The sequence below is a fragment of the Phascolarctos cinereus genome, unplaced genomic scaffold (genome assembly GCF_003287225.1).
Source record: "Phascolarctos cinereus isolate Bilbo 61053 unplaced genomic scaffold, phaCin_HiC Scaffold_4;HRSCAF=312, whole genome shotgun sequence".
Taxonomy (NCBI): Eukaryota; Metazoa; Chordata; class Mammalia; order Diprotodontia; family Phascolarctidae; genus Phascolarctos; species Phascolarctos cinereus.
The window spans coordinates 300,585,214-300,600,798 of NW_027555847.1; the positions used below are offsets into that span (position 1 = coordinate 300,585,214).

The window sequence follows — 15,585 nt, forward strand, 5'->3', positions numbered from 1 at the left end:
GAGCCAAGTCCTATTGGTATTCTACTGTATTTTTATATTCCACCACACAGAGAGTTAAACATCAAAAAGAATCCAATAAAAGCAAATGGTTAAGAAGCACACGGAGTTTTGAGGTTCCCACTCTGACCTGGCTGTGAAAGGTCTCGGTCAGCCCCTTCTGCTGGCTCGTTTGTTCACTTGTACAGTCACATGACTCACACATTGGTCTTCATGCTTTTTTTTTTCTTCCAGAAATAGAATCAATACAGAACAGACAAACCCACAGTTGCCAGTTTGTAGAGTTTTGTGGTTTCTGTCGGGGGCTACAGGCTTGAGCAGGTCTACCAGATAATGAAGACAAACAATTTCAGTTCCTTTAGGTCCACATGCTCCTCCAGAACAGCTCTAGTTTCACAAAATAAACAATATGTGAGAGGGACAATAAAATAAAGGGTGGTTGAAATCATGTTAACTAAAATCAATGGAAAAGAAACATAGTTTAAAAAAACCCCTCACATTCTCAGCAATAGCCTGCAATGCATTTCGTTAATCTCCTATAATTTATGTTAAAAGCCTTTTAACAGAAAGTCAATTTATTTTAGTCTGTCCTTTGAGTGTATCCTACAGTATCAGCGGCATTCACGGTTGTGCGCAGGGTCCAATGTCTTTTGGAAAAGAATGCAGGTCCAAGTAAAGTCTCAGGAAGGTGATAATCAATGGAATTTTCCTAAAACTGATTGTGAGGTTAGCTGAGCCAATATGTGCTCCTTCTATGCCCATGTTCCTCACTGACGTCAGTGAGAATTGTGGACATGAGAAGGGATCCACATACCAAAATCAAAATCCACTGTGCTGTTCCCAAAGGAGATGCACAGCCTAATAATAGAGTAAAAATGGAGAGCAGATGGAAAATAAAGCTTCTCGGGTAAAGTGTGACCTAATGTTATAAATGTTCATGAAAAACAAAGCAAAAAGGCCTGGTAAGCAGACTTTCTGGTGCTAAAAGCCTGGAATCTGTGGATGACTAGAGGAACACCTAGATACTTAGAAATGACCCGGAAACAATGTAACACACACCACACATTTCTGAATCAGCTCAAGCATCAAGTGGAGTGAGGAAAGGGAAGATGAGAAGAGAGGAGAGAGATGGAAAAATTGAAGTAGAAAAGTGAGCAGTTAAGTTGTACCTGCTCAAATCCTCCTCTTCCTTTCTTGGATCACCCCAAATATTCTGCTGTCCTTAAGAAAATTCTATTTCCATTGCTGCCTATGGTTGAAAGGAGTATAAAACATTAGGGACAGGTGGCAGATTCAAATTATGGTTCCTCTAAGAAAACTTTTGAAAATGGGATCCATCAGATGCTTATCTCCCACCGTGGCAAATACTGTTATTATGGGCCTTTGAGAACACCCTCTTCCTTTGCATCCACAAACCCAAGCTGAAGCAACTGAGGCAGCAATGACTGTCTGCGTGCTGTTTTCAAACCCTATGCTTGCTTTTTCCTGTTTGAGGAGGAGCAGTCTTGGTATGAATCTTAACAGCATAGAAACAGTATAGCAAGGAGATTTCAGTAGAATATAACATCATTCTCAATTAGAGAGGGCTACATTTATCTTGGTTATGAACTAAGAAGGTCTAACCAATATGAAGGCCTCTCACAGGAAAAAAAGGATCAGACTTATTTGGCCCCAGAGGGAAGAACCAAGAGGAATAAGTGGAAGTTACTAAGAAGGCAAATTTCAATTCAGTGTCGGGGGGGAAAAAAAGGCCAACAAACAAAGAATTCTTTCTCGCAATTAGCTATCCAAAGGTGGACAGGAGCCTCAAAAGGTGATGGATTAGCTGTCACTGGAGGTCTTCAGGCACAGGTTGGATGACCATTGGTGAGGTATGTAACAATGGGGATTCCTTTTATGTATGGGTTGGTTGGATTAAGTGGCAGCTGAAGTGCCCTCCAATTCTCCAATTCTGTGATTCTTTGAAATTGTCTCTGTGATAGGGAGCCGTGTAAATTTCAGTTGTAATTTCTACAAACATGTTCTCTTTACTAGGAAGAGCTGGCAATGAAAAGAATGTTTTCCTCTTTCATGACGAGGACTATTCATTGGTGCTATTGCCTACAGCAAGGGGATGTGAAAAGATTGTACAATGGTGAAAGCTCTGTAGCAGAGCTCTGGTTTTGTTTGTGCTTTATTTTAATCAATAAGCTAATCATAGACTTATGAGGAGAAATATGTTATAAAGCTACATGCTTTCATTCTATCTAGTATATTCTCTGAGATTCTCAGATAGATCATGATTATACAGTAGGGGAACTTTAAAAAAATATACTGTAACAACATTTCCCTTCAACCTAACCACTTCAGGACTTACTGTAATCATGCTTCCATTGCTCAAAACATTTTAAGGACATCTCTTTTGAAACTGCCTTCAGAGCCAGCTTATGGGACACACACACACACACACACACACACACACACACACACACACACACAGTCGTATTACTTTATAACCACACCTCATTTTTTTTTGGCCAGAAAAAGCATCACTTAGCTTGACCACCCACTGTACTCGTGGTTTCAAATGACCTTTGACTGTTTCCCAAAAAATAAATCCAACCTCCAAGTATGAGGACTAGCCACCATTGATGATATTCCAAAGAAGGAACAAAGGGCTCTTAAGGCAATCTGTCAGTTCCCAGAATGTTTTGGGTAATGGCAGTATCATTGGAACAAGTGTATAGCTACCAAAGGTAATCTTACAGGATCATAGAACTCTGAAGTTAGGCAGGAATTTAGAGATAATGGGATCTAATCACCTCTACTTATAGTTGAGAAAGCTGAGGTTAAGGGATTACAGTTAGTAAGCAGCCACACTGGGACCAGAAACCAGGAGTTCTAATTCCCAGTTCTGTGACCTTTCTACTGTACTAGTTAGCTATTCCCCTTTGGATGTTTTCATTTTGGCTTACATATTTTTTTTCTTTTCGGGGTGTTGTTTTTTTTTTTTTGGTTATAAACCAATTATACTATTTCAGTCATACATTAGATTCTTGAGATGGGGGAGGGAGGGAAATAAACTTAGCATTAAGTTTTAGCTTATGTGTAGGCTGTTCAGTGGTGACAGTGACATGAAATGGAGGACAAACATGTTCTTCACCCAGTCTCAGGCACATGTCTGTGTGCCATCTGGTCCTTGTCCCCTGTTGAGTAAAATAGTTACTCAGAGCCAATAAAAATTCAGTCATATGGAAACATTTTGGGGTGGCTAGGGTGAAAAGAATCTGAGATTTATAATCAGTGTGTGCTCCAGTGAAGCCCTTTGCAGGTGATATGACACCTTCATAACTACTGCTTTTAATAATCTGCTAGTAATCACTATAACATACCTATAGATATATGTAAGTGTGTGTGTGTGTATGTATATATATATATGTGATATCCTTCTCCATAGAGATATAGGTGTGTGTATGCATATTTTGTTACTGTTACAGTGATTATTCAGCAGCAGTAAGGTATGTATATACACACACATACTGTGCTGTTACTATGTTATAGTGATATGTATAGAGATACTCGTAGAGTAGGAAAGCATGTATGTACATATATTCATAATAAGTATCTGTATATCTATTCACATATATATGTCCATATATATGTACATGTATGGTATACGTGCATAGAGTATATTATCTATTGGACAAGATCTGTGATTTTGTTGATATGGGTGAGAAAACTCCTTCTACAATTACTCTGTCACTTCTAGCGTAAGAGAATTGACTAGAAATATCAAACTCATTGTAGGGGACCATGTCCTGCAAAGCTCCTGAGTATGGCCTGAACTAGATTAAAATGCAATTTGGAAATCTTTAACAAAATGAACAAAATACGATATAGCATAGATAATGCTAATTTGTGGTTTTTAAGTCAACATGAAGCACACAAAGATGTTACCTATTTGAGTTTGACACAAATGGCCCAAGGCACTGAAAAGTTAAACCACTTGCCCAGTATCACACAGCTATTCTGTGTCACAGTTGTGATCGGAACCTAAGTCTTCCTGACTCTGACAGTGGCTCTCTAGCCACTACTTACACTGGCTCTCATAGTCATTATTAATTAATAATAACTGAGCACCAGAGTGCCATATACATACAATAAGTGAGCAAAATTCTTCTCAATAGCCATTACTGCATAAATTATTTGAGTAGCAAAGCATGAACAGAACATTCAGGGCAAAGAGATATCTCCCTTGTGTAATTATGATATAATAATATGTGGACAAGGGGAGAGCACCAATGTCATAAATCATTTAAAAATAGGTCATATAATTTCTATTCTGTCTCCCCAAAAACACATTCAAGTTTCTGGTGTCACCTCCTCTACACCATCTCTATTCCTCCTGGGTTAAAAGTATGACTTTCATGCTTTTCTTGAATCCCCCACAAGGCTGAAACAGTGCTGAGAACACAGCTACTTAAATATTTGTTGATTTGAAAATTTCATGAGAAAAGTTTCATGAGCTCCAACAGAAAATATAGCACATTTGTATTCCTCAAGCACAAATTCCCATAGAAGTGAAATCAAATGGCCACAGTACAGAGAACCTCAAACTTCTCACCAGCCCAACAGTCTGATCCTCATTAGGCCAATTTCACCGTATTCAGACATCAGAGCTCAGTGTCATAGGTAATATATGATATGACATCCCTAGAAAGACCAAGAGATGCTGTAATCGGAAACAGCAAATGACAGTCGTTCAGTTGGGAGACGAGTTCTTGGTGTCTTCATCAATGCAGTTGGATTTCATGTGCTTCTGAATAAGCAGAGGTTTGGGGAGGGGTTTGAAACCTTTAGATAGTGCACTGTAATGCAGTATATATTTTTATTTATTTTATTTTTAATTTATTAATAAAACAGGCATTCCCATAACATAGCATAATAAAAGATGATTGTACATGAAACTGCAAATCTATTATGTATAACTTGCTATTCCTTTTAGATATATAATAACATTATCATGTAAATTTCTTTATTTTTCCTTTTTTTCTCCCCCCCCACCCTAGAGATGGATGCCACCACACACACTTATGTGTGTATTGCATACATATATAAATAAAATACATATATATGTAAAGTCATATTATACATGTAAAATCATTCTATGCATGCTTCTATTTACCAGTTCTTTCTCTGGGGGCAGGTAGCATCTTCTTTCATAGGTCCTTTGTAGTTAATTTGGGTATTTATGATAGTCAAAATGACTTAATGTGCATAGTCTCTTCTTTGGCATCCCTATAGCAAGAACTTGTCTTTTGAGATAGTAAGGGAGAAGAACAGCCAGTCAATAAATCAGTGCCTACTATGTCCAAGGCCCTGTGTTATGGAAGAAAGAAGGAAATTGAAGGCTACATCCCTGTCCTTAGGAAGCTTCCAATTGGAAAGACAGACACAAATCTAAAAAGGTGACAACAAATTAAAGAAAGCAAATGATTAGTGCCTAATGAATGAAAGAGATCAGAAGAGCACCAGGACAGTGTTTCCCACTCCAGACTATACCTTGGAGTCCAGGGCCCGGACCATGAAAGTATCTAAATGTTCTGTTATACACGCTTTGGTTTCCATATCCTTAGCTCATTGGCTCTCCAGGGCTCAAGTGCAAAGTCTGGTGGTAGCTAAGGACAGAGGAATTTGGAAAGGAGCAGGACATAAGGAGGAGGAGGAAAAGGAGGCAGTTTTATTAGCTTCTAGGTTTTAAGAAGCACCGACCTTCAGTAGTAAAATTTGGCAGACCAGTAAAACTTTGTAGATCACTCAAAATACACTTTTTAAAGGGTTAGGCTAGTCCTTCACTGCAGGCTCTGTTAGAAGCTGTTGTTCTCCAGGGAGGGCAGCGTTGCAGGCCTGATGCGCATGTCTCCTCGGTGAGACAGCCCCAACTTGATTAGCTAAGGCTGTACATACCTACCAATCGTCACTTTTGATAATACAGTGTTTTATGCTCATACCCCACCAGAAAGAGAAAAATAGTCTTGCTTATTTGTTTATTTGCTTTTGCATGAAAAAAAGAATGAGAATACTTTGCTTCTGAATCACAGAGGAACTGTGGTAAAAATGGAATGAAGAATACTGGCAGATGCCATCTGGGTTACTTCAGGGTTGTATGCACACTTATTAGAGCACTGAAGAGCTATAAATGTGATCCATTTGATTGAAATGATCAGAGGTAAATTAAATATAGGGACCTCATTGCACTGAAAGTTCATATTAAGGATTCATGAAATATGACAACATGTGCTATCAGCAAATATAGGATTGTCTGCCAGCAACGAAGTATTTGCCTTACAGCCACTATTGGAGGGTGAAAAATGCCACTCCTTTCCAACTATCAATTATGGCCTGACCTCTCAAAAGGCAACCACCAAGTCATGTCCCTAAACATTAAATAAGACCATGATTCTTGAAGTGTTTGTGGCAACACATGGAGTCCAGGTGGAGTGAGATAGGGGGAAGAAAAACCAGCAACATGAGGGAAAAGGCTCCTCCCCAGAAATAAGAGATGAGCACGGGAAGACAGATTCAGGCACCCCAGGCTTCAGAACCCCCTATTGCGAAGTAAGCACTATGTTGGTAATTTTTTTTTTAACGGTCTTGATTCATACTGACAATGCTGCATTTTATTAGGGAAAAGAAACAGGAAAAAGAGTAAAGAGGTGGAAAGGAAGAAATTGTCTTCAGATGAGTCTTCTGCCTCCCTTGGTTCTAGGATGCACAATTGTTTTTTAATTTGTCATTTTATCCATCAAAAAGACAGCAAAAGATGAGTGAATCAAATAGACAATGAAATTGAAAGTGGAAATGTACCTGACTAGAGAACTATATCTTGACATGGATTTGTACCTTCATGATTCAAAATGTCTCCAGGCTACCTTTCTCTGTTTGGCCACCAACCAATCTGGCACTGTGTCTAAACTTGTTCGTCAAGGTGATTAGGAAAATGTGAAAATAAAGTTAAAAAAATAGTAGCCCTTTCTACCTGCAGGGAATAGAATATTTTCACATTTAGTCACATTTAGAATGTGCTTTCCAAACCAAGGTATTGGGAGATAGTCTTTTCATATGGGAAATCACAGAATCACAGGCATATTTTTTCCCTTCTTAATCACATACCTCTTAAGATTCATAATTTGGGATGAGCAAAAGGCTCGGCAGGAGGTGGGGATGAATTAAAAACCATAAAATTGATGCTATCACTCTGATTGACATACGAGTAGAACAGCATACATTTCCTGTTTGTCAGGAATGAAAGGTGTTCACATTCTGTAATAATACCTAATAATGTTTTGGAAAGACACACTGCTGTCTGACTACATTTTAGGCAGGGTGTGATATATATATATGTGTGTGTGTGTACAAACATATTTATACATATATACATACACACATATACATATATGTATTATGTATGTATATAAATATATGCACATATATTTTAGTTGGCTCTGAAAGGAGAAGCAGAGCATTAGCACCTTAAATAAGGGATGACCTAGATACTTAACATCTATAGCTGTTCCAGGGCACTATACTTTCCTGACATTCTTTTCCTAGAAAATATCATTTTACTTCCATCAGTGAAGTGCCTACTATGTATAAGGCAATGTGTAAGTGCTGTGAAAAAAAATAGTGAAACAGTCCTTGTACTCAAAGGATTTTCATTCAGAATAACTTATGATGATATCAGTAAAAGAAGAGGCTGATTTACTCTTGTCGACTCAGGGAAAGTTATACTCATTGGTACCTGCAGACAGGGCTCACTTCTAACAGGCTCCCTATTGTTAAATTTCCAGTGTGAGCCTTGGATGTTGGCATATGATATTAATCAAAGTTTGATTAATTGCTTTGTTGATTTTCTAGACTTAGGAAAGTGATGGAAAAAGTGTTAGTGCAGATTAAACTTAAAAGCTTTTTGGAAAGCTAGTTGTTAAACACTTGTTGGCATACAGGTACCCAAGAGTATCCCTTCAGAAAAGTGGCTAACACTGCTCCAAGGATTGAATATCCTATGATACTGTTTGTACTGGTCAGACTGATCAAAACATGACATCGTGGATAAAACACTGGGCTCAGGCCTCAGAATACTCAGATTCTAGTATAGATTCTCTCTAGAATTTTGCAACTTTTTGTAAGTCATTGAACTTCTTTTGCTCAGTTTCTCCCTGTGTAAAATAGCAATAAATGCACATGACTTACCTCCCTCACAGAACCATCGTAATGATCAGTCAATAAGATTTGCTAATTATCTATCATGTTCCTGGAACTGGGGATATAAAGAGAAAAGAAAATATGAATAGTCTGTGACCTCAAGGAGCTTGCAATCTGTCAGGGGAGACAATGTGTGTATATATGCACAAAGTCAATAAGATAATCTCTTGAAATCATAGGATCTCCCATTACACTGTGAGTTACTTTGTGAGAGAAACTGTCTATTGCCTTTCTTCATGTCCCCAATGCTTAGAACATAGTAGGTGCTTAATTTTTGTTTACTGACTGACCAAGACCAATATAGTCATTTTTACTGATGAAAAAACAGACTGAGTAAAGTTGATTTACCCAAATTCTGTCAGCTAATAAGTATGATAGCTAACATTGAACCCCAATTCTTTTGACTTCCAAGCCAACCTTCTTTCCACTGTACCGTAAGTAGCATAAATCACTTACAAAAATGAAAGGTATTCTCATTATAATTGGCCAATATTCACTACATTTATTCTGTGTACATTGAAGGATGTATATGCTTTGTTCTTTTAAAGGAAATGCTTTAGAAGGTCAAAAGATAAGCAGTATAACATGTTTAAACAAAAGGGCTGGAAATAAGGTGAGCCAGCGAGGTTGTATTTATAATTTTTGTGGCAGACGATCTACAAGATGTCAGAAGTAGGAGACATTTAGGAGTTATTCTCACAGTAAACTTTGAGCAAACTGGATTTTTGGTACAAAGTTCTGGATTATTTTTTACATTCCTATTGGGTATTATGGATTCTGACTTCCTGGGACTTCAAAATGCTCCCAGTGTTATTTATGGAAAAGGATAACAAAGGAAAAGGGTAAAAAAAAAACTTTGGGAAATTCAGGTCACATAAGCTGCCTAACTTTGGTGGCAGAAGAGGGAGAAGGTATTAAATCCTTTATGACCTTTTGGCTAAGTATGTCATTGATGGGTTTTGTACTTCATTCTCTAGGATTCTGTTGTATCAGTGAGAGGTGCCAAGGAGTTAAGGTATATGATCGATGCCACAGTCATTTTCCAATAATACCCAGGATTCAGTTATATGACATTAGAGAATAAGCATTCCTTTGTGTCTGTAACCACAAACTGAGCCTGTGTGTTTTGGGAAGCATTCAGAGTATTGTTTCAAATTTAAAAAAAAAATCAGACTATTATACCATCAATATTAATGTTGCCACAAAGTGATGAGATTTTTTGACTAGCTTTCTTTCTTTTTTCTAAATCATATAGAGCCTTTAAGCAATTACAGGTTTCAAGCTTTCTGCTTACAATTTAGGTTCTTATTGGTTGACAGTGCTGATTTTCTGGGCAATTTTTAGTAAAAGAAAAGTCCTAGTTCTTCAAAGTTGCCTCCTATAAATTTGCTTATTGATGCACATGCTTACTTAAACAGTGCAAAATCAGTTGCAAAAAGGCTCAGCATGTTCATGTTTAACACCAAATTTGTCTCTGCTAAAACAAAAAATAAACTTTTCCCCCAAAAAACCCTTTCTCTAAGCAAATACGAAAGTTATAAATTATTTGGAGACTGGAATTTTTAAGGGCTTAAATTAATTGATTACTGCCTAAAAGAAATTTATGTCAAAGATGTAGAACATATCCTCACTACCTTCACATGCCACCCCTTACCAGTTGTCTGTTTCTGAAGTTAGCCTGCAAGAATTAGAGAGAAGGCATTAGCAGAATGGACCCTTGACTGATTCCTACAGAAATCCTGAGAGCAACAACACATCAAGGAAGATTTACTTATTTGGCCATGCTACTTACAAGTTGAAGGTCAAGTACCATAGAAATTCTGAGTTCCAGTGTTCCTGAAAGGAGACCACAAATGGGCTTCCATAGCCAGTCAACAGGTGTGGATTGATCGCACAATTTGCACAATTTGAAGGGTTGTGAATTAGCATCGGAGAATACATTCCCTGTTCTCAAATTGCTTCCAGTCTATTCACTAGAGAAGCAAATAAAAATTGCTTGTCCTTTGATAGCCTATAAAACAAAAACTCAAATTGTTCCTCTGTGTTTGTTCTCACAGAAAGGGACTGATATAAAGATGCATAGTCTTAGTATATGGTCTATATGAATGAGACAGTCAAAAAACATTTATTAAGCACTATATGCGATGCTCTGTGCCAAGTTCGGGGGATCCAAAGAAAGGCAAAAAATATATATTGCCTGGTTGTTGTGGTTCATCCCTTAGTTTTCAGAGAGGACCATTGACATCATGGAGCGATGACTTGCACTTGGATTAGATCGCATCTAAGCAGAGTTGCACAAGGCCATCAGCCTCATTCTCTTTTCCAGAACCATCTAAGTCTAGTGGCAGGACAAAAGTCAGGATGACTGGTGGTGGCCTGAGATGCAGTGGATGACCTTGGCATCTTCACAGTCTGAGCAAGCTCTAAGAACTCTGCAGGACCTGCTTGAGCCACTTTTGTAGCTATTGAAAGAAGTTGTTGTCAGGTGCCCATTCTGTTGGGGGAGGTCTTCGCATGCTTGGGATAGACACACTCCCCCCACCCCCTGCATTTCATCCATGGGTTTGAGGCCTATCAATTATTCTCAACTTGGTTTAGGCTTGTCGGCTGAGAAGGTCTTACTGGGTTGTGACCACTGAGCTTGCTACAGCATCTTGGAGCCACCATTAAGAGTTGGGTAATAGGTGAACAGCCCTAAAAAGGTCTTGACAAGTCCTCACACTAGAAGTGCTCTATTTTCATGAGCACCCCATATACCCCTGAACACCCCATACACCCCAAGTATGGCACTAAAAGAATGATAAAAGGGGGCAGCTAGGTGACACAGTAATTAGGGCACCAGCCCTAGATTCAGGAGGACCTGAGTTCAAATGTGGCCTCAGACACATAACACTTACTAGCTGTGTGACCCTGGAGAAGTCACTTAACCCCCATTGCCCAACCCAGAGAAAGAACCACAAAAAAAGATAAAAGAATGATAAAGACCATATAATCCCTTTGTTCAATGATAAGAGGCTTGTTTCTCATTTTCACTCATAAGTTTTCTCCCAAAGGTCTGCTTTATACCCCATATTTGTTGTGAATAATCCTGATCCACTCTATTACTACTAGGCCTTGGGTCACAGATACCATCCTAGGATATATACAAGTAAGCAAACAGAGAAGCATCTTCTCACAGCTGGATATTCTTTTATGTGGCAATACCAAAAAGAAGACACTTTGATATATAGGGTCTCAGATGGCACAGGCATCAGCAACAATTTTGTTCATCCCTTTTTCCAAGACAATTCTCAAACATGACATTACTAAGCACCTGATGATTTCAGAGTACTGTGCCAAGGACTGCGTGAGATACAAGTCTAGATAAGATATGGTACCTTAGAATGTGTACACTCTAGTAGGGGGACAATATTCCTGAACTCTAGTATTACATTACCCAATGCCTATGAAACATCTTGTCCCAAAAGCATCTCAAATTCAACATATATGAAACAGAACATATTATATGCTGCCCCACCATCCCCACAACCCATATCTCTTTCATAATTCTGTATTACTATCTAAGATAACACCATCCTTCTAGTCACCCAGGCTCATACCCTTTGGTTATCCTCAACTTCTTTCTCACACTCACCTTACATAACCAATCTTTGCTAAGTCTTATCATTTCTTTTTTTTTTTTTTTTTGGCTAGGCAATGGGGTTAAATGACTTGCCCAGGTCACACAGCCAGTAAGTGTTATGTGTCTGAGGCCAGATTTGGACTCAGGTCCTCCTGAATCAAAGACCTGTACTCTCTCCACTGTGCCACCTAGCTGCCCCAAGTCTTGTCATTTCTACCTTTACAACATCTCTCCTATAAACCTTCTTCTCTCCATTCACAGAGCCACCTCACAAGGGGATTATTGCCTTCTGGTTTTTCTCCCTACCTCAAGTCTCTAGGCACTCCAATCCATCCCCTACTCAGCTGCCAAAGTCATCCTCCTACAATTCAAGTTTTACCATGTCACCTTCCCCTCCCCCCCTCCACTCAACTGCTGTGGCTCCCAAGAGCCAATTCCCAGGATCAAATACAAAACCCCCTGTTTAGAATGTAAAGGCTTTGGATAATCTGGCCCCTTCCTACCCTTCCAATCTTCTTACACTTAGTTCCCCTCCCTATACTCTACAACGCAGTGACTTTAGCCTTCTTGCTGCTGCTGGCACACACCATCTCTTGATGATCGCTTTTCACTGACTGCTTCTCATGCCTGGGTTGCTCTTAGTGCTCAACGCCACCTCCCAGCTTCATTGGTTTCATTAAACACTCAAGTGTCCCTTCTCTTAGAATCATTTCCTGGTCCTTTTCACTGTGATAGTTCCTTCCCTTCCATTTACATTGCATGTATGTACATAGTTATTTGCATGCTGTCTCCCTCATTAGAATGGGATTTCCTTGAAGTCAGTGACCATATCCCCAGTTCCTGGCACAGAATCTGTCACATAGTAAATGCTTAATAAATGCTTGTTGACTGATACAATTAACATTAATAACATGATAATATTTAATAGGTATACTAGAGATAACATGGGATCCTGGTCTCAGAGTCAGAAAGACCTTTTAAGTTTAAGTTCCCCCTCTGACGTATACTGGCTGTGTGATACTGGGCAAGTCACTTAATCTCTCTTGGTGAGCCAGGCAACACTTTGAGACTATAAATTGAATAGCTGATAATAATCGGCATTTATAGGAAAAATTTCTTCACTGAGAGTATCCCATGTAAGTGCTCTCCAAAACCCATAGACCTCTCAGCAAAATGTGTGTATGTGTATGCATGTATGCACACACATATATACATACTCATGTATGTGTATATATACGCATATGTATGTGTATGTATATGTATTCTTACATGTACACATACATACATAATAGACTAAATTCCTCAAGAGTAGTTCACAAATGAACTACACAAATGAAATTATACATCTAATTCCTATTCCTAAAATTATATACATGTGCCATTGTGCTAATAATTATGTGCATTATAAAGCACCCAAAAATAAAAGTTTTAAAAGAATGAGATAAAGATGACATAATATTTGATTCTAGAGTCAAAAGGAAGTCACTAGAGTTTATTGAGTAGGTGCAGTGACACCTTTAAGAAAATCACTTTGGCAGTTTAATGGAGGATGGGTTTGAAAGAGGAGATACTTGAGGCAGGGAAATCAATTAGAAACCTATTGCAATAGTCTAGATAAGCATTAATGAGGACCTGAAATCAGGTGGTAGTCATATGGTTGGAGAAGAGAGGTAAGAGGATGTATGTTATGTTATGGAGAGAGAAAGGCAAGATTTGGCAACTGATTAGATATGTGGGATGAAGAAGAGTGAGGAGCTAAAATCTCACAAAGTTGGAAGCTGGGTGGATGTAAAGGACAGTTTCCTCCTCAGATACAGAGATGTTTGGGAGGCATGGGTTTGAGGGAAAAGATAATATAATAAGAACATAGTGTATACTTGAAAGCCGTGCCTGCCATGTTACCTTACAGGTGAGGCTAAATTGGGGGTAGGGTCAGGGAGGGAGGCATCTGGTATAGTGACTATGTGATTTAAGTGTGTGAATATTAAGGGGCTGACATTTCCAATGATAAATGCACAGTAATTCAATTGGTCCCCAGGTAGTGCTTATTATAACTGCCCAGATCATTCCATTCCTGGTGCAAAAGAAGGGAATATGAAAAGTTGCACAGTGTAGGGAAGCAGTGGAGTGGGGAATGTTGGGGGGTGAGGGGAGCAAGTGTGGTTTTGTTGTGGCTATCTTGGGGAAGGTGGGATGCTACCTTTTTCTTGGCTCTCTGCTTGCTCTCATGTTGGGGTCAAATCATGACCCCAAAGACTATTGCCAGTGAAATCATAGGCCCAGGGGAAAAATGAACCAGATAGTTAGAAAAAATAAGGAATACTATGTGAAAGGGGGCAATAGGCTATTTGGTAGTAGAGTAATGGTAGTAGAAGATTTGAAAAAGTTTCCTGTAAGGGCAGGCCTTTGCACTCAGCTTTAAACATTTCTATGGAGAAGAGAAAAGTGAAAGCACACAAGCATGAAAACTAGAGTAAAAAAAAGTCAGATTGAATGATATGGGATTATTTGGGGGACAGAGAGTTGCCAAATTTGTCTGGATTACAGTGTGGAAGGTGGGAATACAAGTATATGAATGGCAGGAAATACATATGGCTGCTATCATCAAGGCTTTTGGTAGAACTGTAAGAATAAAGCACAAAACGGATACTTTCTTGCCTACCTTTTTATACTCTCTTTCTACCTCATGGACTTCCTGTCTGTTTCTTCCTAAGTCCAAGGAATCCTTTACTATCCTTTCATTGTCCATCATTCCATATGGGTATTGTCCCAAGTACTAAATTTTGTTTTCCTTCCTTGTTTCCCTCTCAGTATGTTCTCTCAACATGAACAAAGATTTATTAAGTGCCAACTGTATGTACAACACAGCCCCAAATATTAGCAGATTATCTGATTAAAATAATTCAGATGAAGGTGTGAAACACATTGCTTAATTTCTTTAGAGGGTATTTGCATTTTAAAGGGGACATTTACTAACCTAAATGAATTTCCTGTTAGTGGAATAAAGTGTGCATGCTAGGAGTTGTTCTGGGGAGATGTTTTAGAGCAGACAATAGCTGTTTATTTAATTTAATTGATTTCCTGGGAGACAGATATATGTAAGGGGCTAGATGGTTCAATTGATAGAGTGCTGGGTTTGAAATCAGGAAGACTTATCTTCCTAAGTTCAAATCTACCCTCAGTGTGACCCTGGGCAAATCACTAACCTCTGTTTGCCTCAGTTCCTCATCTGTAAGATGAGCTGGAAAAGGAAATGCCAAACCAGTCTAGTATCTTTGCCAAGAAGATCCCAAAGAACTGAAATGACTGAAGAACAACAACAAAATGTATATATCAGAGCCCTGTTTTGCAGAGAGACAGAGACAGAGACACACGGAAAGAAAGAAAAAAGAAGAGAGAAATGGACCAGATAATGTTAAAATAAAATTTTCTTGCACCAATCTTTGGGATTGTTTGAAAAAAAAATGAACTAGTGCTTTGGAAGTCCTGTGCAATATTACTGTAAAGGGATTTGATCTCTAATATAATAATGAATATTCAGCCAAACTCATACACTTAAATCATTGGTAAATTGGGAAAAAATTGGAAGAAAGAGGGTGCGTTAAAAAAAAAAGACATGTCCAGTCTCTTTATAAAGTTAAGGTGACTCCACCTAGCCCTGTCTACTGACAGTAGTTACATTTATTGCCAAAGGCGCAAATGTGTCTTGGTTAAGCAGAACA

General features: G+C 38.6%; 1 long non-coding RNA gene across 2 annotated transcripts in view; it reads left to right on the forward strand.

The window, feature by feature from the left end:
* Positions 1 to 1,491: 1,491 nt before the first annotated feature.
* LOC110222247 (uncharacterized) overlaps positions 1,492 to 15,585 on the forward strand; it is a 124,906-nt gene continuing 110,812 nt past the window's right edge. The window contains exon 1 of one of the 2 annotated variants that reach the window (XR_013486113.1): positions 1,492 to 1,868. This is a non-coding gene — a long non-coding RNA (uncharacterized LOC110222247). The remainder of the gene's footprint in view (positions 1,869 to 15,585) is intronic. The other variant, XR_013486112.1, reaches the window with a different exon arrangement.